The 22098-nt window shown below is 39.0% G+C and overlaps 1 pseudogene; it reads left to right on the top strand.

The window, feature by feature from the left end:
• Positions 1-19140: 19140 nt before the first annotated feature.
• Positions 19141-22098, top strand: LOC115748663 (annotated as a pseudogene).

Genomic DNA, 22098 nt, shown 5'->3' with positions numbered 1-22098 from the left:
TATGGCCAATGCAAAAATCTATGACATAACGTTAGAGAGCTTGAATGAAAGAATTTAAGAAGGGCTCCTTTAAACTGACAGGAGCTAATGTCACAAAGCATTTCATTAGATATTTTATACTTAACAGACAAATCTTTCATTAGTGATCATAAAAGTTCAATATATTTGGCAATCGGGTCGCTAAAATTTGATTTCAATCACCCAATACACTTTAACATTTGGTCTTGTGATTGATGCACTTTAACGAGAATTCAATCAGTTTGCCAACGAAGTGCTAATATGGAAAACATACAAGCAATTTTCTAACCGTCACATTGTTATCATTGCATATCCCTTGTGTCACCATTCGCCGGTCACCTTCTGATCAAAATGTACTAACTACTGAGAAATTGAAAGTTTGGTACATTCGATAAAATGACTACGATTAGAAGTCGGTGGCCAATTATAAAATAAACATTAGTAGGATAAATGTTAGTAAACGTTTGTCGCGACCCTTCCAAAACGGTCCAAGGAAGGGGGTTTAGAACTAATGTTGAGTTGGGAGCCAATCGTCCTTAGTTAGAGCTGGTTCTCTCAAACACTTATCCGCGCGACATCGGGGTTTTCGTTTTAGTTCTATTTATTCTATGGGAATTGTACATGATAAGGAGTTGTCAAGTGATATACATAAGTATATCTCACTTCCTACACAACGAGAGATCTAAGTGTCGGAACTTGTTTGTACTAGTTATTTAACTCCCTTTCGGTACTTAAAATCGATTATTTATCAACTTTGTATCTCATGGCGTCTTTTGATTCGGTCAAACTTTAAACATTTATTAACCAGAAAGAAGGGAAAAGGAAAAGAGTAAAAAAGAAAGTAAAAATACCGCCGCTGCACCTAGCTTATCAGTTGGAAATATCTAGTATGTACTAAAAACCCGGTTTAAGGGATCAGATTGAATCATGTTTCATTAGGGCCTAATACCAAAAAAAAAAAAAAAAATCCAACTTTAGCATTTGAGACAATTATATCAAATTTTTTTTTTGTCTCATAAAAAATCTCAGATTTTATTTTTGTCTCAATCCTACCGGTCTAATATCCAAAAAACCCATCAACTTTAGCATCTATCCTAATTATGTCCAAAACTTTTTTTTTTTGTCTCATAAAAAATCACCAACTTTTACTTTTATCCCAATTTTATCACCGTCAGCCTTCCGTTCATAATCACTATTAGTTAATCATACGTGGCTTGAATTTTCTCACTAAACTTACCAATGAATCTTTAAAATTTAGAAATAGTAGGTTTCGGGGATAACGAGATTTTAGATAATTCGTCCGAATATCTCCATATCTAGTCATTCTTTAGGCTGTTGAGTGTCGAAGAGAATACGAAACGCGCCGTCTTGAGTGACTATGTATCTTTTGGCAATATGTAGGGGAAGTAAATAACAGAAGAGAAGTTCGGGTTTTTCTCATATTAGCTTTGCTGAGGTGTAATTCATTAATGACATGAAAACGCCACATAAAATTAACTAATGATGATTATAGATGGAAGGCTAATGGTGGTAAAATTGGGATAAAAGTAAAAGTTGAAGATTTTTTATGAGACAAAAAAAAAGTTTTGGATATAATATGGGACATATGCTAAAGTTGAGGGGTTTTTTGATACTAGGCCCGGTAGAATTGAAACAAAAGTAAAAGTTTATGGTAGAATTGAGATAAAAGTAAAAGTTAGAGGTTTTTTATGAGACAAAAAAAAATGGATATAATTGTCACAAATGCTAAAGTTAAAGGTTTTTTTTTTTTTTGTATTAGGCCATTTTATTAGTGTAATAATGATGTGATTTTCAGGTTATGCCCCTTTTCTTACCTAAAAAAAATCCGTATTGTCGATGTAAATCTGTTTAGATAGTCTCTGAATATCCTATTCATCAAATCAAAAGGGGTAATAAGAAATCTATATTTCAATACAACATGCAGACTTGACTATGCAATGTTACATGAGGCAATACGGCGTCGCGGATGCAAAAAAAAAAAAAAAACAAAATAGATTTTCCTTAACAAACGACAAAAAATATTTTTCTATTCATTTTCAAGTCTTAGCCGAATACCGAAAAATATTGTCATTTTTGGGAAAATGACTTTCCGAAAAATATTTTTCAGAAATATCATATCTTCCGTGAAGCGAACGGAAAGGGCAGTACCCATTGCTCACGAGAATACACTTCTCCGTCCTTGTTCATGGCCACACCCGCGGGAGTCCAGCAATACCGCGCCCTGTTGCTCCACCGAGACCCATTCCTGACGGCGTTGCTGCTCTTGGTTCGCTGATTCAAATCAGATCGCTGTCCAACACTCTAACGTTCAACGTTTAACGTGTTCTGCTGTGTTTTTGTAGATTTCCCCGAGGTTTAACAGCTCTAGCACATTGGCGAGTCTCCTGCCGTGCCCGTGAAGTCCAGTCGCAGCCACGAACATTCAGATGTCACCTGCACGATCTTGCACTGGTCCGACGTGACGCGTTCCTCTCTAACGATCCTCAAAGCGTTGGGCTACACGAATTAGCTTCCTTGCAGAGTTTCCGAATTTGTTGAGTGCCAGTTCAGCCACCGCAGTCTAAGCCCTCGCCCATTCCGACGGGGTTATTTCCTGAAAAGAAAAGGATCTAATCTGAACTATCTCCTAGAACGGATAGGATAATCTTCATTTCGAATAACTTTTATTTCATTTTTTTAAATACGAACTTTAATAATAAAAAATATCAAAAATATCATGTGCATGTGCATGTGCATGTGACACGGACGAGAAGTTCCACGTCTTCCAACCGTAATTGCATACCCTGATGAGTGGAGCTAGTGATGTCGTCATGAAGAGTGAGGGATGCATAGAGAGAAGATACAACTAGTTCGTGGAAGTGGCATTAGGTAGAGGTGTCAAATAGGTGGGTTGGGTCTGGTTTGGATCGAGTCGAATATAGTCCTACCCATATTGACCCCTCTAACCCGTTTTGATCCATATTTGACAACTCATACCCGACCCGACCTCAACCGACCCATACCCGACTCGACTTGTTTGGACCCAATTACCAAAATACATTAATATTTTAGGAAAATCTATACAATTCATTTAACGTATTTTAAGCTTTTCACATGCATATGTTACCATACAAAAACATCACATCAAATAAAAAAGAAAAAATTAAACAATAAAAAAATTAGTAAATAAAATAAAAAATGATGGAATCCCAGAATTTTTACATGTCTAGTTAACAATATAATGGTGGAAAGTAAAGTATTTACAACATTAGTTAACAATTGTCATGATATATATTTTATTCACGAGAGATGATTCACTAAGGCTAACTTGTTAGTTTCAATAAAATTTATCCTGTCAAAGAAAAATATGCCTGCATGTCACAGTTGTTAAATCCTCAATCTCAATCAAATTGGAATTAGAAAGTATAGATGTAGAATTTCGTTTCAAAAGATTAACATATCTCTAAGGCCACACCCACAAAAAAAACGTCATATAAATCAAATCTTTTACACCGGAACCGAAGGAATCAAACATGGCCAATCTTAACTTTTCTCTCATCCCCGATACTTTCTTTGCAGCTCTTTTCGACTTTGCCTCTTGCATTGATTCTCCACTGGTCCATTCCATTCTTGATGGTCTCGTGTATTATATATGTCGATTGCCATGTTTGCGTTGTTCATATACGAACTTGTTACCCGTGGCCCTGCAAAGGTGGCTATCGGTAGGGCGGTTGGCGGCGGGTGGTGGTGATTGTTGGCAGTGATGGTCGGTGGTCCGCGGGAGGCAGCAATGGTGGGTGACAAGCGGTGTTCAACTGGTGCAAGCGATGGCAATGGTCGTCGGCGGCGGCGGCGGTATCATGCGGTGGCGATGGTAGCGGGAGATTGGAAAGCTATAACCCATGGGTCGAAAATAGGTTAAGTTAAAATCCATTAAAATTCATATTTGAATAGGCTTCATAAGCTTAGACCCATATTTGATCCATTTTTTAAATTTAGTGAACTCATATATGACCCAAGTGTATATAAGCGAGTTAAAAAGTGGGTCAATGACCTATATTGACACCTCTAGCGTCGGGATAGCTTGTATTAGGAGTTCTAGGTTATAATAAATATACTCTTAGGAGCTCTGAAGGTGGGATTGGTCTCCCGTGTACCAAATGGTTGGGAGTTGATGCTGCTCTCCTGATGTGACCATAGCATGCCAAAACCAATTGTTGTACCAAAGTGGATTGTGTGTCTCGCTCGATAGACTGGATGCATGAGCTAAGCTGGGTGTAGTATGATTCGATATGAAGATGCTATTCACCGTACTGTTCTTAGGAACAACTATATAAGGAATGCTAGCTTGGCGTGTTCTTGGCTCGGCGAGCGTGCAAGCTATTTCCCAGCTAAATCTATCGACTTGTGACAATTTGATATCAGAGCAAGGATCCCTCCAAGAAGTGGGTGAGTCGGAGAAAACCCGTGGCCTACCCAATCCCATGAGGGCAGAAAGTGAATTGCCGGAGCAAAAACATGCTCGGACAAAGTGCGACTCTTGAAACTAGTTCTAGGATGCCAATAGAGACACATGAAAGAACCGATTCCTCACTAAATAGGGATAATGTTTAGGGATCAATGGGCGAATGCCAAACGGGGTCTGCTACCTCGTTTTTAACAAGGGGAGAAACCTTAATTGGTCGGCTAAGGTCGGGATGAGTTTAGTACGTGAAAGAGGGTGCTACCAAAATAGCTTAGAATGCCACACTTGAGAGCACAAATGACCGAAGGTGTCCGAATAGCTTTGATCAAGGAAAGTTACCAATGGAGTGGAGTTGTTTTGTTGGGCAAGTGTCCACCACTCATGTAAGACCCAAGCGAGTGCGACGTTGATGGTTCGAAGCGATGCGGGAAAGCGGCGAAATAGCCTGCTAAGAGGGAGTTGTGGATTTGACCGAGGAAGGATGACATGAACTAGAAGTTCCGTGTCCCCCAACCGTAGTCGCGTACCTTTGTAAGTGGAGCTAGTGGTATCATCATGAAGAGTGAAGGATGCACAGAGGGAACATACAATTGATTCGTAAGAGTGGTGGTAGGGTGGTTTATACTAAGAGTTCTCGGTTAGAATGAATATACCCTTAGGAGCTACGAAGGCGGGGTTGGCCTCCCGTGTACAAACTCATCGGGAGTTGATATTGCTCTCCCGATGAGGCCATGGCATGCTGAAATTAGTTATTGTACTTGAGTGGACTATGTGTCTCACTCGATAGACTGGATGCCCGAGTTAAGTTGGGCGTGGTATGATATGATACGAGGATGTTATTTGTCGTATTGTTCTTATAACTATAGAAGGAAGGTTGACCTGACATGTTCCCTATTCGCCAGGCACCATACGGGCTAATTCCGTGGCCAAATCTGCCGGCTCCTGACATGTGCAGATCATATAGTTGAAATTGTATTTATTCAATGTTATCTATCTTTGCTATGTGTTGACACCTAAATTTTGATTTTTATAAATTCATTCATTAGTGCATAAAATGAGAACTTGTCTTACAAAAATAAATTCCTCATGCATTGCTTATTTATTTTTCATTAGTCGTGCATATCATTACATTTAGGCCAGAGAAAAACAATTGAGCTCAATTTGACAAGCGGTTGGACCAGAATTAATCCAAGAGTTTTTGACCAAAGTAACAAGAGGGTGTGCTGAATTTTATAGTGGCCAATTGGATTGGGTTTTAAGGTCAATTTCTTTTATTCATGACCGTTTTATTTATTAAGGCCTTCAATTAATTATCCATTATTTAGAAGAAAAAAAAGCCTTAATTTAAGCCCGAAAAAATTTGAGACGAGCCCAGTTCTTGATGGAAAGGAGTTTGAGATTTGCAACTTTGACAGGAGAAGAAAAGGACAAAAGAGGGGAAGTTGATCCTTCATTATCATCACGTTTCTGCTTTTCCTATTCTTTCTTTCTACTATTTCTTTTTTCTGGTTTCATTGGTGGTTTTCACTTGTAGAGACCACAGAGAAAAATCCAAGGTGGAGGAGAAAAGAAGAGAAGACTCAGCCGATCTCTCCCTTTGCCCGAAGTCCTCTATGTACACCCTCGTTCGTCGCCGCAATTGGCCAGCCCGGCGAAGCCACGATAGTTGCTAATCTGGGTCCACGAGCAGCCCCCACTCTTGAGTTTACTGCTCCTACACCTGCGAGAAACAACGTCGGCAAAACTTTTTCCCTAGCTTCTTCGTCTTGCATCACTCATCAGTCCCCGACCCAGCTGCTCCCAACCTTCGAGAGACATCATGACAGGCTATCTTATTGGGGTCATCCCACATCGATTGGGGCTAGTGATCGATTTGTAAATGTGAGAAACCTCTTCATTTGAGCTAACTTTTAGAATGAGAGTGGCCCAACACTACCCAATGATGATATCGGGGTCCAGATTACCAACAAGTCTGGACTCAGCAGTCACACGAAAGAAATACGAGTTATCGCTCTTCCGACCCAAGGTCCGTGTGTGAGGAGGAGATTGTTGGGGTTGTCCTACATCAATTGTGGAAGGGGCTGGTGGACGATTTATAAGTATGATTGAGCTAGCTTTTGGAATGAGAGAGATCCAACACCACCCAACAATATCAATGTCTCATCCACTGCTCAACACTGGATTTTTATAATGGTTTGGTCAAAGAAAAATTCAAGTTTTGTGCAGACCAATTGAGAATAGCCACTACGGAAGTCAAGCTCGAAAAAATTAGCCAAATTAAGTAACGATTCTCATCCTCAGCATATTTTTTTGAATTTGTTACTCGATTTTGTTTGATTGCATATCTATGTGATTTTCATGCATATTTTAATGTCTTGCAAATAAATATTGCTTTGAACTAAAGGTATCTTTTCTAATTTGGAAATTATCTGAAAATATTTTCAAAATCTCATAAGATAATTTCCTAATCTTGAAAAGATGTGAATCTTTTGGTCCCCCTTGTAATTTTCGAAATTCACTTAGATTTGATGGTTGATTTTTATCTTGTCTGGTTGACTTTTATTGTGTTTGTTTTATTTAATTGTTTTACTTTTACTATAAAGTTTGCACATTAATAAATAATCTTTCCCATAACACATGCTCCCTAAATATGCCTTGTCCTTTGGAAAACGTACATTAAAGGCAACATCTGACTTCAATCTCGAAGTACGATTGTGCCCTTTCATGTGAATTATACATCAAATCCTCGATCTCAAGGGGGATTGATAATTCTTAAATAGAATTTCAAGGTTTGCCCAATATTTATAGGGACGGTAGTAATTCTATAATATATTCACTTGCTAGCCCTAATCTCGGGGAATGTTATGAATAAAAATTGAAATTTCGGATTTAAAGGTGTTTTATGGGCAATATTGTTTACTTTTGTTCAAATATCATTGTTTTCATGGTTTAAATAAATTCCTAAAAAAATCCAAAAAAAGTCTCATTTTCTTAAGTTAAATCATGTTTTCTCATACCTTTTCATGTAAAATAACCCTAATAAAGTTTAGACTTTGAGAAATCAATTTCTTGAATTAAATTGGGGGTTATTTCACTTTAGGATAGCTCTTTATGTCGATTTTTCATAAATCCGAAAATGCACAAAAAAATAAAAAAATGTCATGCATATTTTGCCACGTCATAATTGCCATGTCATGCATTCTTGCCATGTCAATATGCACATCATTCATGCATTTTTCATAGCATAACTGCACGTTATTTTGCATACTAAATTTCACATATAGAATAGTTTTATCATGTCATTACATTTATATCATGTCACATAGTTAGATTGCCTTTGCATTCCATTTAACAAGAGACAACCTTAAAAAAAATTAATTTAAATCATCAAACTAAGGATTTTTCATGAAAATTGGGTACCAAAAGGGCATTAATTAAAATTTTAATGTAATCAAGTCTCCGAATCCATTTAATCTTTGGTTGGCATAAAATAAAGTATTTTCTCCCGAGTATTTTATTTAGATTTCTAATCTACCTACCATAAAAGATTAGTGACGGCTCCAAAATTAAAAACATTTTTTGTATAATTAATCATGAACCTTAAGTTGCGAGTTGGTAGAGCTCGGAAGAGCTCGAACTACGTTAGTTAATTCAATTTAATTAATCCGAGAGTCCATCAACCTGGAATTTCCTAATTTTAGGTTGTGACACTATGTCATCATTGTTTACCACGTCATCATGTTTGCTCCATAGATGTATGTTTAAGAATTTGTTAAAGTTTAAGAGAGTTATGCATTTTATATGAAGTGTTGTCAAGCGAATAATGATTGTGCGTTTGTTTCAGGAAAAACAGTCCAAAATGTTATATACATATTGCAATTTGGCCAATTCAGATGGAAATCTTTCAATTTTGACAATTAAATCCTAAACATTTTCACATTTTGCTAAGTCAAAGTTGGAAAAAAAAAAACGTCTCTTTGCATAATGAGAATGCTACTTTCCGAAGCGACTCCGGACCTACCTTGGGCAAAGGCCTTGTTTGCATTTCCTAAAAAATTGAGCAAAAAAACGAACCAATAGTTCCTGTAACTATAGCTCTCGACACATTCAAATGAGCTTTCCAGAGTTTGGCACTCTTAACTGGTGCATACTGTCTAAAAGCAATGCGAAATCCAATTGGGAAGTAAGAAACTAATGATGTAGAGGCAGCTTTCTTGAGTGCTTTGAGAGGTGGGATGGTCCCAATGCGATGACCTAAGAAAACACTGAAAAATAAAGAGAGGGAGGAGCTTGTGAATCCACATCCACATGAAATGAAGTATCTACGCCCTCTGCCAATCCACATGTTAGAAGCACTTTACGCATTGTCGACACCTAAGTTTTGACCAATCATTTTAGAATTTTACCGTGTAGAAAATTAGGAATCGACCCCGACCCCTACCAAAACAATATCATTTAATTCCATATAGTTCCAGAAGCATGTATATATATATATATATATATAAACCCATGAAAAGTACATTTTAATGTAACCGGCGGTGGATGGACTCGAAGATTCTGAACATGACTAACTAATTGAACCGAGCCCGTGGGCTGAAAATACGGCCAAGTCCATTAATGATTTAAAATGGCCGATATTTTGCACATGCACGTGGGGTGCTAAACAGGGACAGAATAATGTTAGTTGATCAAAACTTGAGAAGCAAATGGGCAATCATATCATAAAATTTCCGGGGTTGCACAATATGAAAAGGGAAGAATAAATCTCACAGCTCATGACGTGAGTATGGCAAGACTAGGTCGAATAGAGTAAAAACAGGAAAGAAAATAGAGTTGAGGACACGAGTGGGAACGAACGCATCTCTAGATTTCCTCAAGGTAAGAGCGGCATATATTCTAAAGTGAGAAATTAGAGATAGTGGAGATGATTAAAAAAATTTGAGCCGAAAATTATTTTTCAGTTCCTGAATCTCATCTGAACATCGATAAAAAATTTTATATTTCTGAAAAATAATTTTTCAAAGGATATTTTTTGGAAACATCATATTTTTTCTATAAGCGAACGGGGGCCTAAGAGAGAATTCGTGGGATTTGTTTACATCGCTCACGGGAATACACTTCTCTGTCCTTGTTCATCGCCACACCGTGGGAAAGGCCTTGTTACTGAGGCCTAGGTAGCACGGACGTGCAGGAGGCCGTCGCGTCGGTGTTGAACACGTGTCGAACACAACACGCGTTTGACACGTGATCAACAAGCCGGACATGCCGCCAACACGAGTTGTCGGACTCACAGAGTCCCCTAAAAAAAAAGTAAGTCTGAGGCCTCTAGGCGATTGAGGATGAGGTCCGGCGACTCCAAAGCCTCTTGGCGAGAGAGAGAGAGAGAGAGAGAGCGGAAGAGGAAGTAACGATAGAGAGAGAAAGTGAGCAGCAAGCGGCCGAGCAGAGATAAGCTTCTTGTGCGCCGGAGCAGAGAGCCAACGAGCAGCGGAGGACAGAGCAAGAGAGCGCGGGCCGAGAGACGAGGCAGCCAAAATAACGGTCGTCGGAGAAAATATTGGGTAGCCCGGCCTCTCCACGTCACCATGTGGCCCGCCCAATCGTACGTCGCCACGTGTTACATTTGGGTTCCATTTTGCCAGATTTTTCAGAACCCTATGGGCTTCTCTATCCATTACTCTCTCTCCTCCCTCTCCCTGGCTTCCGTCTCCGTTAACGTCTCTCTCACTCTCTCTTTTCTTCTTCTTCGTTTTTAAGATCTTCTTCATCCAAAGGCGTCTCTCTTCGTTCCAACCACGCCTCCTCCGTCGCCTCTCCGATTCGTTGTATGTCCTCTTCGTAACTGTCTCGATTCCAACAGGTGGAATACGAGATGAAATTGTCACTACTGTTTGAGTTCTTCCTTCTTCCTTCTTCCTTCTTCTCCCATCTCCGCTTCTTGCCCGTCAAAAATTGAGTGCCCGTTCCTTTGGATCAGGGACTTGATGAAACTGACGACCAAGATGGGCTTTTTGAGACGAAATGGGCAGAGGGTAAAGGTTTGAAGAGACCTTTTTTTTTTTTTTTGGTCGAAAGGTCCGAAGAGACTTAAAACAGGGGATGATGTTGTAATTCCGCAAGCACAAGTTCCCTTCTGATTTTTTTTCCCCTCACAAATCACTTTGTGAAGCGGCACAAACGTACATAAGTTGGGCAATCGAAGAGAAATATCGTTCCTTTGCTTGGAAATGTCATTGTTTGATTCAAAGAAAGAGGAAGAGAAATGACGCTTGGATGAGGAATGCTTACCCAAAATCGCATAGGGCTTCACCTTTTCCTTCCTTCCCTCGCTCACCACAAACCTCCTTACCAAGACAATTCAATCCAAAACCCCCCACTCCCCAGAAACCCTAAATCCCTCCCTCTCTAGTCTATCCTCCATTTCTCCGGTTCTCTCGGGCAATACACCAATTGATAATCCATGGAGTCCAACCAGTCGCTCCTGAGATGAATTCGCACTCGTTGGGTTCCTCTTTTTCTTCGTCTCGTGATTCCGATTATGCACCTAATCGTTGTTGCCAGTCCCGTTAAGGTCAGTAGTAGTGGCAATAACAATCGCGAGTTCCGTAGCAAAAGATGTCCGAGGACAGGGGCTTTGTGCGAAGGCAATTTTCCAGGTGGATGATGATTACTGTGCCAGAGAGCTTCAGGCCGGTAGCGAAGGTGTCCAGCGAAAATGACGGTGATGAGGGTGGTGGCTATGGTGAATCGAAAGTGATTTTGAGGTTTTGGGTGCTGCGATTTAAGGCGGTGAGGAATTGGGGACCCACGGATGAAGGAGACTTGAACGAAGAAGAAGAAAAGAGAGAAGGTGAAGAGACTGACAGAGAGAGAGCATTAACGGAGACGGAAGTCAGCGAGGAGAGAGAGAGAGTAATGGAGAGAGAAGCCCATCGGGTTCTGAAAAATCTGACAAAATAGGACCCAAATATAACACGTGGCAAACCACGATTGGGAAGGCCACATGGTGACGTGGAGAGGCCGGGCTACCAATATTTTCTCGGTAAGATCGGGAGCATTCCATTCAAATGGTTTAATTTTCTTTTTATTTCCCGTAAGCCGGCTGCGGTCCATGCTAGAAAATTTCTTTTTTATTATAAGATCTCTTTTTCTAAATTCTTTATTTTTATTAAAAAATCATAAAAATATATATTTTAGATGCAACGTGTTCAAACGTGTAGAAAATCTTTATTTTTTTAAAAATAATATGTCAATGTGTCGTGTTGTGTCGTGTCGCGTATCGATATCGGTGCTATTTAAACTAAGACACATTCTCAACAGCATTGTTGCTCTTGGTTTGCTGATTCAAATCAGATCGCTGTCCAGCACTCTTACGTTCAGCATTCGACGAGCTTTGCTGTATTTTTTATTTTTTTAATTTTTTGCCTCCCGAACGTTTAGCAGCTCTAACACATTGGTTCTCATGCCGTACCCGTGAAGTCCAGTTGCAGCCACCAACATTCAGATGGCATGTCAACATGCCATCTCATCCATCTTTGCTATATTGTTATCCTGCATGTCAACATGCCATCTCATCCATCTTTGCTATATTGTTATCCTGCATGTCAACATGCCACGTCATCAAGTTTGCTACATAGATGGATGTTTAAGAGTCTGTTAATGCTTTTTTAGAGAGTTGTGCCTTATATATGAAGTGTTGTCGGCTGCTTAATCCAGGAACGTTTGTTTTAGGGAAAAGTGTCCAAGATGTTCTAAACTTATTGCACTAGGATCAATTCAATTGTAAACCTTTCGAATTTGCCAATTGAATTTTAAGCATTTTCATGGTTTGCCGGTTGTGTTTATCCAATCAATTTTAGTTGGAAATCCCGGATGCGAACGCCGACCGTTCTACATGGCACGACCAATGTTGACATGGATAATTTTATAATTTCCTTACAAATTTCTAATTTTTTTTATTTTCTTTTTTTATCTTTCTTTCTCACTATGTCATATCATTCATGTCATGTTCACATGTTTTCCATGTCATTGCCATGTCATATCACACTCGTGCCATGTCATTACTTGCATGTCATTTATATTGCACATTAGGTTCATCATTTGTGCGTCATTTAGATTGCATGTTAGGCTCATTTAATTACATAACATTCAAGATTAGAATTCATTTTTATATGTCATTAAAGTTAGGTTATTTAAATAAATGATTTTCACGACATTCTAGAATAGCAAGCCTCTTTCACGTCATACCTGTGTATTTGCATTTAACAAAAGTTTGCATTCATGCATCGCACGTAGTATCGCTTTCATTTAGATAAAAGAAAACATAAAAAGAATTAATTCGAGTTGTTAGACCATAGAATGATTAAAGTCTAAACTAAGCAATCTAAATAAAAGCTTGGTGGCAGTTAGGGAATTAATGCGCTTGCATCGAGGTTTCTAATTTCTTCCATTCCCCATAAATTTATCTACTGCTTTGATTTATTGAGTGTTCATCGATATTTGCGCACCCGCATGACAACATGTCATGTCATCAAGTTTGCTACATAGATGGATGTTTAAGAGTCTGTTAATGCTTTTTTAGAGAGTTGTGCCTTATATATGAAGTGTTGTCGGCCGCTTAATCCCGGTGCGTTTGTTTTAGGGAAAAGTGTCCAAGATGTTCTAAACTTATTGCACTTGGATCAATTCAATTGTAAACCTTTCGATTTTGCCAATTGAATTCTAAGCATTTTCATGGTTTGCCGGTTGCGTTTATCCAATCAATTTTAGTTGGAAATCCCGGATGCGAACGCCGACCGTTCTACATGGCACGGCCAATGTTGACATGGATAGTTTTATAATTTCCTTACAAATTTCTAATTTTTTTTATTTTCTTTTTTTATCTTTCTTTCTCACTATGTCATATCATTCATGTCATGTTCACATGTTTTCCATGTCATTGCCATGTCATATCACACTCGTGCCATGTCATTACTTGCATGTCATTTATATTGCACATTAGGTTCATCATTTGTGCGTCATTTAGATTGCATGTTAGGCTCATTTAATTACATAACATTCACTATTAGAATTCATTTTTATATGTCATTAAAGTTAGGTTATTTAAATAAATGATTTTCACGACATTCTAGAATAGCGAGCCTCTTTCACGTCATACCCGTGTATTTGCATTTAACAAAAGTTTGCATTCATGCATCACACGTAGTATCGCTTTCATTTAGATAAAAGAAAACATAAAAAGAATTAATTCGAGTTGTTAGACCATAGAATGATTAAAGTCTAAACTAAGCAATCTAAATAAAAGTTTGGTGGCAGTTAGGGAATTAATGCGCTTGCATCGAGGTTTCTAATTTCTTCCATTCCCCATAAATTTATCTACTGCTGTGATTTATTGAGTGTTCATCGATATTTGCGCACCCGCATGACAACATGCCATGTCATCAAGTTTGCTACATAGATGGATGTTTAAGAGTCTGTTAATGCTTTTTTAGAGAGTTGTGCCTTATATATGAAGTGTTGTCGGCCGCTTAATCCCGGTGCGTTTGTTTTAGGGAAAAGTGTCCAAGATGTTCTAAACTTATTGCACTTGGATTAATTCAATTGTAAACCTTTCGATTTTGCCAATTGAGTTCTAAGCATTTTCATGGTTTGCCAGTTGTGTTTATCCAATCAATTTTAGTTGGAAATCCCAGATGCGAATGCTGACCGTTCTACATGGCACGGCCAATGTTGACATGGATAGTTTTATAATTTCCTTACAAATTTCTAATTTTTTTTATTTTCTTTTTTTATCTTTCTTTCTCACTATGTCATATCATTCATGTCATGTTCACATGTTTTCCATGTCATTGCCATGTCATATCACACTCGTGCCATGTCATTACTTGCATGTCATTTATATTGCACATTAGGTTCATCATTTGTGCGTCATTTAGATTGCATGTTAGGCTCATTTAATTACATAACATTCAAGATTAGAATTCATTTTTATATGTCATTAAAGTTAGGTTATTTAAATAAATGATTTTCACGACATTCTAGAATAGCAAGCCTCTTTCACGTCATACCTGTGTATTTGCATTTAACAAAAGTTTGCATTCATGCATCGCACGTAGTATCGCTTTCATTTAGATAAAAGAAAACATAAAAAGAATTAATTCGAGTTGTTAGACCATAGAATGATTAAAGTCTAAACTAAGCAATCTAAATAAAAGCTTGGTGGCAGTTAGGGAATTAATGCACTTGCATTGAGGTTTCTAATTTCTTCCGTTCCCCAGAAATTTATCTACTGCTTTGATTTATTGAGTGTTCATCGATATTTGCGCACTTGCATGATCACCTCATATGTCAGTGGCTAGGTTAAAATTAATCAAACTTGCTTGACAAAACATTTTTTTCGAAACAAATCAGAAAAAGTACCAAATGGGCATTAGAATAATTTAGCATAATCAAGTTCTCGTACTCATAATCTCTGATTTGTAGCTTATTAATGATGACTCCTAAATGAATTGAATTTGACATGATAATTAAACTCCAAATTGTGATGGGTAGGGCTTGCGAGAGCTGAAGCCGAGTCTCCCGACTTGACAATCTCTCTGACTTCCAAATTTCCTCTCGGGAGGTCGCGACATTCGTGCACCTTCCACGTTTTACACGACGTCAACTATCCCCTTCACGTTTTTGGTTTTTTTTTTTGGCCGAAATCAGGAGCTACACGACATGATGAACATGTCCATTCTTGATCTGACGCCGCGCGGGGCCGTGAAAGCGAAAAGTTGTGGGAACAAACAGTTACATCTCCACGGCTGAGCTAAATTTGTGGAAATCCTGATTGGACAATGAAGAGTGGAGAAGCAAAGACACAAAAGGCAGGACAGCTCCGACAGCCTGCACCATTCGCGGGTTAAACAGCCTTTGCAAAATTATGTACGCTACTCATGTTAAATGTGGTCGATCAGTCGGCCCCATATTTTGTACCCCCTTTTTTTTCCGAATAAAACCCGATGGTAATGTAATAAAAAATAATTATGTGATTATTTTTAACTTATTAAGAAATTACCGGTATGTTCTAGGTCACAAAAAAATTAAATAATAAATAATTAAAAATTATTGTGAGGTTCACTCCTTAAAAAATTTGTCGCTCACAACATTTTACTTTCACAATCATCCAAAGACGGATATACTAACAAAACTCTTTGGGAAGGAAAATTAATAATGCAATCACTAGAACTGCTAAGTAGTTCCTTGCCTATAATTACACATCAATAAGGTCTATCTCTAACAAACAAGATAGGAGCTCCCCAAGGTGAATCATGGGACCGATCAAATTGAACATTTTCCATGTAGTCCGGGGATGGGATTGAACATTTAACAATAAATTAAGGGACTCTATTAAACAAATTAAAACTTCATGAATGGCATCGCACGTTAGGTGAAAGCTCGCGCACCATTTATATCATTCTTCCTTCGTGTAAGGAGCACATAGATCTCTATACATAATGTCAAATCAGATTACTAATCCGTTTTAGGAACCCTTAGACAAGAACTTTTAACCGACGTGTATTAAATGCCAGTTGTTGTTGTAGTTGGAATTTAGTAGACGGATGGAATAGCTTTAACAGTGCATAGGAACGCCAAAGCTCCTCGTTAGGAGTATCTTTTCGTGAATGTTGACAAAAGTGTCGGTGGTGAAATCTTAGGCCACCGGTAATCTCGCTCGTGTATGATTCATCAAAATGTGATTGGTGGGTCTCAACATAAGTCCGAGACGAGGTGGTTATGAACACGATGTCTATAATTAGACATCAAGTTTTGATTGTTCCGACGGCAAAGAAAACCTTTCCTTGCTCTTCCATTTGTGTATCGGTCTGACACGAGTTAATTGAAAATTTAATGTAATCAAGTCTCCCAATCCATTTAATCTTTGGTTGGCATAAAATAAAGTATTCTCTTCCGATTACTTTATTTAGGTTTCTAATCTACCTACCATAAAAGATTAGTAGCAACTCCAAAATTAAAAATATTTTTTGTATAATTAATCATAAACCTTAAGTTGCGAATTGGTAGAACTCGAACTAGGTTAGTTAATTCAATTTAATTAATCCGGTAGTCCATCAACCTGGAATTTCCTAATTTTAGGTCGTGACACTATGTCATCATTGTTTACCACGTCATCATATTTGCTCCATAGATGTATGTTTAAGAATTTGTTAAAGTTTAAGAGAGTTATGCATTTTATATGAAGTGTTGCCGAACGAATAATAATTGTGTGTTTGTTTCAGGAAATATAGTCCAAAATATTATATACATATTGCAATTTGGCCAATTCATATGGAAATCTTTCAATTTTGACAATTGAATCCTCAACATTTTCACATTTTGCTAATTGATATCATCCCGTCAATTTTAGCCTGAAATCCCTGGCGTTGACGTCGGCCGTCTTACGCGGGACAACCAAAGCCGACATGGGCAAGTTTATGATCTTTCTTAAATTTCTGATTTTTTTTTATAATTTTTCTATTTTCTTCTTCTTCTTTTTTTCTTACGTACTATGTCATATCATTCATGCCATGCTCACATGTTTGCCACGTCATCTTCCATGTCATATCACACGTGTGCCATTTCATTAATTTTGCATATCATTTATACTGCATATTAGGTTCATTATTTGTGAGTCATTTAGATTGCACGTTAGGTTTATTTGATTGTATGACATTCTAGATTAGAATTCATTTTCACATGTCACTAAAATTAGATTATTTATATAACTAATTTTCATGACATGTTAGACTAGTGAGAATTTTACATGTCATATTAGTGTATTTTCATTCAGCATAAGTTTGCATTCAGGCAACAGATGTTTAGAATGATTGTACTCTAAACTTATTAAATGTTCATTAATATTTGTGCACCAGCATGATCACCCCAAATGTTAGTGGCTACGTTAGAAACTTATCCAAATTGCTTGGCAAAATACTTGTTTCTTCAAAATGAAAGAGAAAAGGTACCGAAATGGCGTTAGAGTAATCTAGCATAATCAAGTCCCCGTACTCATAATCTCTTGTTCGTAGGAGTATAGTAGTCTCTCATGTATTGCTTAGGTGATGATCAACCTATCAAAAGTAATTAATGGTGACTCCTAGGTGAATTAAATTTGGCACGATAATTAAACCCTAAGTTGCGATGGATAGGCTTGGGAGAGCTCAAGCCGAGTCTCGGGAGTTGGCGATCCCTAGACTTTCGAATTTCCTCCACACACACATCCACCTTCACGTTTTACACGGCATCCACCATCACCCTCACGTTTTACTTCGAAATCAGGAACCACGCGACATGATAAACATCTCCTTTCTTGATCTGGTGTCAGCCCCGCCTGGGGCCGTTGAATTGAAGGGCGGAGAGAAACATGCAGGACAGCTCCCAGAGTCTGCAGCATTCGCAGGTTATACGGCCTTTTCCAAAAATCTGTACGCTCCACACATTTACATCTGGTCGATCAGTCGGCCCATTCTTAACCCGGTGTCAGCCCCGCCTGGAGCCGTTGAATTGAAGGGCGGAGAGAAACATGCAGGACAGCTCCCAGAGTCTGCACCATTCGCAGGTTATACGGCCTTTTCCAAAAATCTGTACGCTCCACACGTTCACATCTGGTCGATCAGTCGGCCCAATATGTTGTAACCCTCTTTTTTTTTGTGGTTTTGTGTGTTTGATTTTTTTTTTTTTTGGGGAGGTTGTGTGGGGGGCGATTTATTAAAAAAAATACCCTTTTCTTTTTCACATAAAACTCCATTATATTGCAATAAAAAATAATTACGTGATTATCCTTAAATCATTGAGAGATTATCAGTCTATTTTGAGCCATAAAAAAATAAATGATTAAAAATTAAAAATTACAGAGCAATCTACTCTTTCAAAAATATGTGGCTTACAATATATTACTTTCAGTCACTCAAAAACTGTTATACTAGCAATGCAATCGCTAGAATTGCTAAATAATTCCTTGCCTATAAATTACCCATCAATAAAGTCTTCGGCACTCGCAGAAAAGCCTCTTGTGCTCTTCATCTTTATCGGTCAAGCATATGAATCTCATTAGAGATAGCAAAAAATTAAGTGGAAAAACGTCTCTTCAGATTTCTGCAATTCCATCTTTCTTTTGCACCAATAAGACGGGTGCTCCTCAAGGTGAAATACCGGGTTGAACATTTTTCATGTAGCCTGGGGACGGGATTGAGCATTTAATAATGATTAAGGAATCTCGTCGAACAAATCAAAAGTCCAGAAATGACATCCTACATCGGACCAAAGATTATGGATCATTATGTCATTTTCCGTTCATATAAGCTACACATAGATCTCTATAAGTAATGTCAAATCAAATAACCAGTCCATTTTAGAAACTCTTAGGCAAGACTTTTTAACCGATGTGTATCAAATGCCGGCGGTTGTTACCCAAACAATGTTACTTTGTGGTTGGTAGAAGCATGGAGTCACTTTAATAATACATAGGATTGCCGAAGCTTCATGAATGTTGACAAAACCGACCGTGGTGAAATGATAAGCCGCTGATAATCTCACTCGTGTATGATTCATCCCAATGTGATTGGTTGGTCTCAAAATTATGAAATTGATGCCTATATATACCCTTCAAGTTTTGAATGTTTCGAAACGCAGATAAAACCTCCCCTTGCTCTTCCAATCGTGTATTGGTCCGACATCCGCAACCGAAACATAAAGGAAAAGAGAGAGAAGATGGCGCAAGTTTCAGCGATTCCACCTTCTTCTCCGAGTAAAGGAACAGGCCACGCGGTCGGACGTCGGTCGGCGGGTTATCATCCGAGCTTATGGGGGGATTACTTCCTTAAATACGCTTCTCCCTCCAACTCGGTGGTTAGTAATCCTTCTGTCATCTACTGCTTTTGTTCCCTCGCAATTGCATCTTGGAGGCTCACTTCGGTTTCCCGTAGTTCCCCCACATTGCATATATGATTCCAATTGGCCTCATATGTATATAAATCATCCCTTCCCCGCCCAAAAAGATAGAGTTGAAAATCATGAACATCGATATATTTAACTAGGGTACACAGACGGGGCCATCAAAATCAAGTTAATTCCGTAGAGTATGCGTATTTCATGCTTCGTTTTATTTTGAAATAGCGTACATTATATTTTTGCAGAAGTTCAAATTCCTTGGAAGAGTGGAGGGACAAATTGAGGAACCGAAAGGAGAGGTCAGGAAGATGCTGGCTGGTATCGTGGATAAGCCTTTACAAAAGCTTCACTTGATTGATCAAATCCAACGCCCGGGAATTGAGTACCATTTCGAACGTGAAATAGATGAGCAATTAGAACAGATCTACAAAAGTTACTCTCGACTTTATCGTGAAGATTTTAAGGTAGATGACCTTCACATGGTTGCTCTTATCTTTCGATTGCTGCGACAGCAAGGGTACTACATCCCATCGGGTATGTCTTTAATGTAGCGAACCAATCCGATCTAAGATACCTAATGAAATCCTTCTATTGCCAAGTCGAATTTCAGGAGAAACATGTACAAGAAAATCTAGAACACTAATAAGGCGTATCACCTTCCTAATTCCTAACTCGATCGCATCTTTTTTCCCACGTTGGTTGGTTGCACAGAGGTCTTTAACAAATTCAAGGATAGTGAAGGGAACTTCGGAGAATCGCTCATCACCGATGCACGCGGATTGCTAAGCCTATATGAAGCTTGCCATCTAAGGTGTCATGGAGATTCTATCTTGGACGAAGCACTTCCTTTTGCTATAACTCATCTTGAATCGATCGATAAAAGCAAAGTGAGCACTGTTCTCACGAAACAAGTGAGTCATGCCCTAAAGCAGCCGCTTCGCAAGGGATTGCCGAGGCTCGAGGCGAGGCATTACATTCCACTCTACCAAGAAGAGCCTTCACATGACGAAGTCTTGCTCGCCTTGGCTAAACTAGATTTCAACTTACTACAAGAGCAACACCAGAAGGAACTTGGCAAGATTACTAGGTTCGTTAACTTCGTGTGATAGCATAATTTAAATTAGCTTCTAGATTATGTCTTAACAATGCCCGAACTATCGATTTTTCTTGTGTTTTCCAAAGGTTAACTCGTCTTGTTTCAATCTACCCTTCTCAATAGTGCTTTTCAAAGTCCTTTACTAGTGAAAAGAGGAGTTTAAACTATGCGAAGTCATTGGGCTAAAGAACTTTCAGTTACGCTTATGTTCGTTTAATCGTAGGTGGTGGAAGGATATAGATGTCCCGAGGAAGTTCCCATTCGCTAGAGATAGGATTGTGGAGTTGTTCTTCTGGACCTCGGGAGTATATTTCGAGCCGGAGTTCGCGATGGCCAGGGAGATACTAACCAAAGTGATCTCCATGGCTTCCATTCTCGACGATATCTACGACGTCTATGGCACACCGGAAGAACTTGCCCTCCTCACCGAAGCAATCCAGAAGTACGGAACCCACATTCTCTTTCTCAAAACTTCCGAATTCAATCAGCCTTGTATAGAGTCGAGTGTGTCATTTTCCAGGACTTTGAATTCAGGTGGGACGTTGATGCCATGGATGGATTACCGGAGTACATGCAAGCTTATTACAAGGAGCTCCTCCATGTCTATGAATACATTGGGAATGAAGTGGCCGCAAAAGGGAGATCGTACCGCCACGTCTACGCGAAAGAAGTCGTAAGCAGCATCATCGGCACACTTTAACATGCATTGAACGCAAGTTCTACTTAGAAAAACCCGACATTATTAGTCATGTTCAATTTCTCGATGAAGAAGTCTGGCGAGGGGGTACTTCCAGGAAGCCAAATGGTTCCATAACAACTACATACCGACACTAGAGGAGTACATGCCCCTCCAACTAATAACCACCGGCTACGGCATGTTGGCAACGACATCACTCGTGGGAATGGGCGATGTGGTCACCGAACATGCTTTTGAATGGTCGGTTGGCGATCGCAAGATTGTGAAGGCCGCACAAACCGTCCGTAGGCTCATGGACGACGTTTCCTCTCACCAGGTATAACAAGAACAAGATTTATCACTCCAGCAATCTGATTAAATCAGATAGACCACCCCTTGATCTAAAATAATACCTATGTCGTTCCACGTACGGTTTGAGCAGGAGAGGGGGCATGTCGTGTCTGCGGTGGAGCTGCTCATGAAATATCGCGGCCTCTCGGAGCAGGAAGCGGGGGAGGAACTCCAGAAAGGAGTTATCAACGCGTGGAAGGACACGAATGAAGAGTTCCTTCGTCCGACAATGGTCCCAACCCCGATCCTCACCCGAGCGCTCAATTTCTCGCGGGTGATGGATGTGATATACAGCGATGGAGATAATTACACCCATTCTGGAACCAAGCTCAAAGATTTTGTGACATCTCTCTTCGTCAGTCCCTTGCCGATGTGAAATTTGGACCAAACGTTGTCACACCTATTTGGTCGTCATACGAGAATATTCTATCGATTATGCCTTTGAAATCCTAGTTTTCCCCCGTATGTATGAGGCAAAATATCATCCCTTGTATGCATACTTTCGGATAGATGTACGTGATCAGACTCATAAATAATGGATGCATATGTATGGGTATGGTG

Source organism: Rhodamnia argentea, chromosome 2 (genome assembly GCF_020921035.1).
Source record: "Rhodamnia argentea isolate NSW1041297 chromosome 2, ASM2092103v1, whole genome shotgun sequence".
NCBI classification, from domain to species: domain Eukaryota; kingdom Viridiplantae; phylum Streptophyta; class Magnoliopsida; order Myrtales; family Myrtaceae; genus Rhodamnia; species Rhodamnia argentea.
This window is presented reverse-complemented; position numbering and strand designations above follow the sequence as displayed.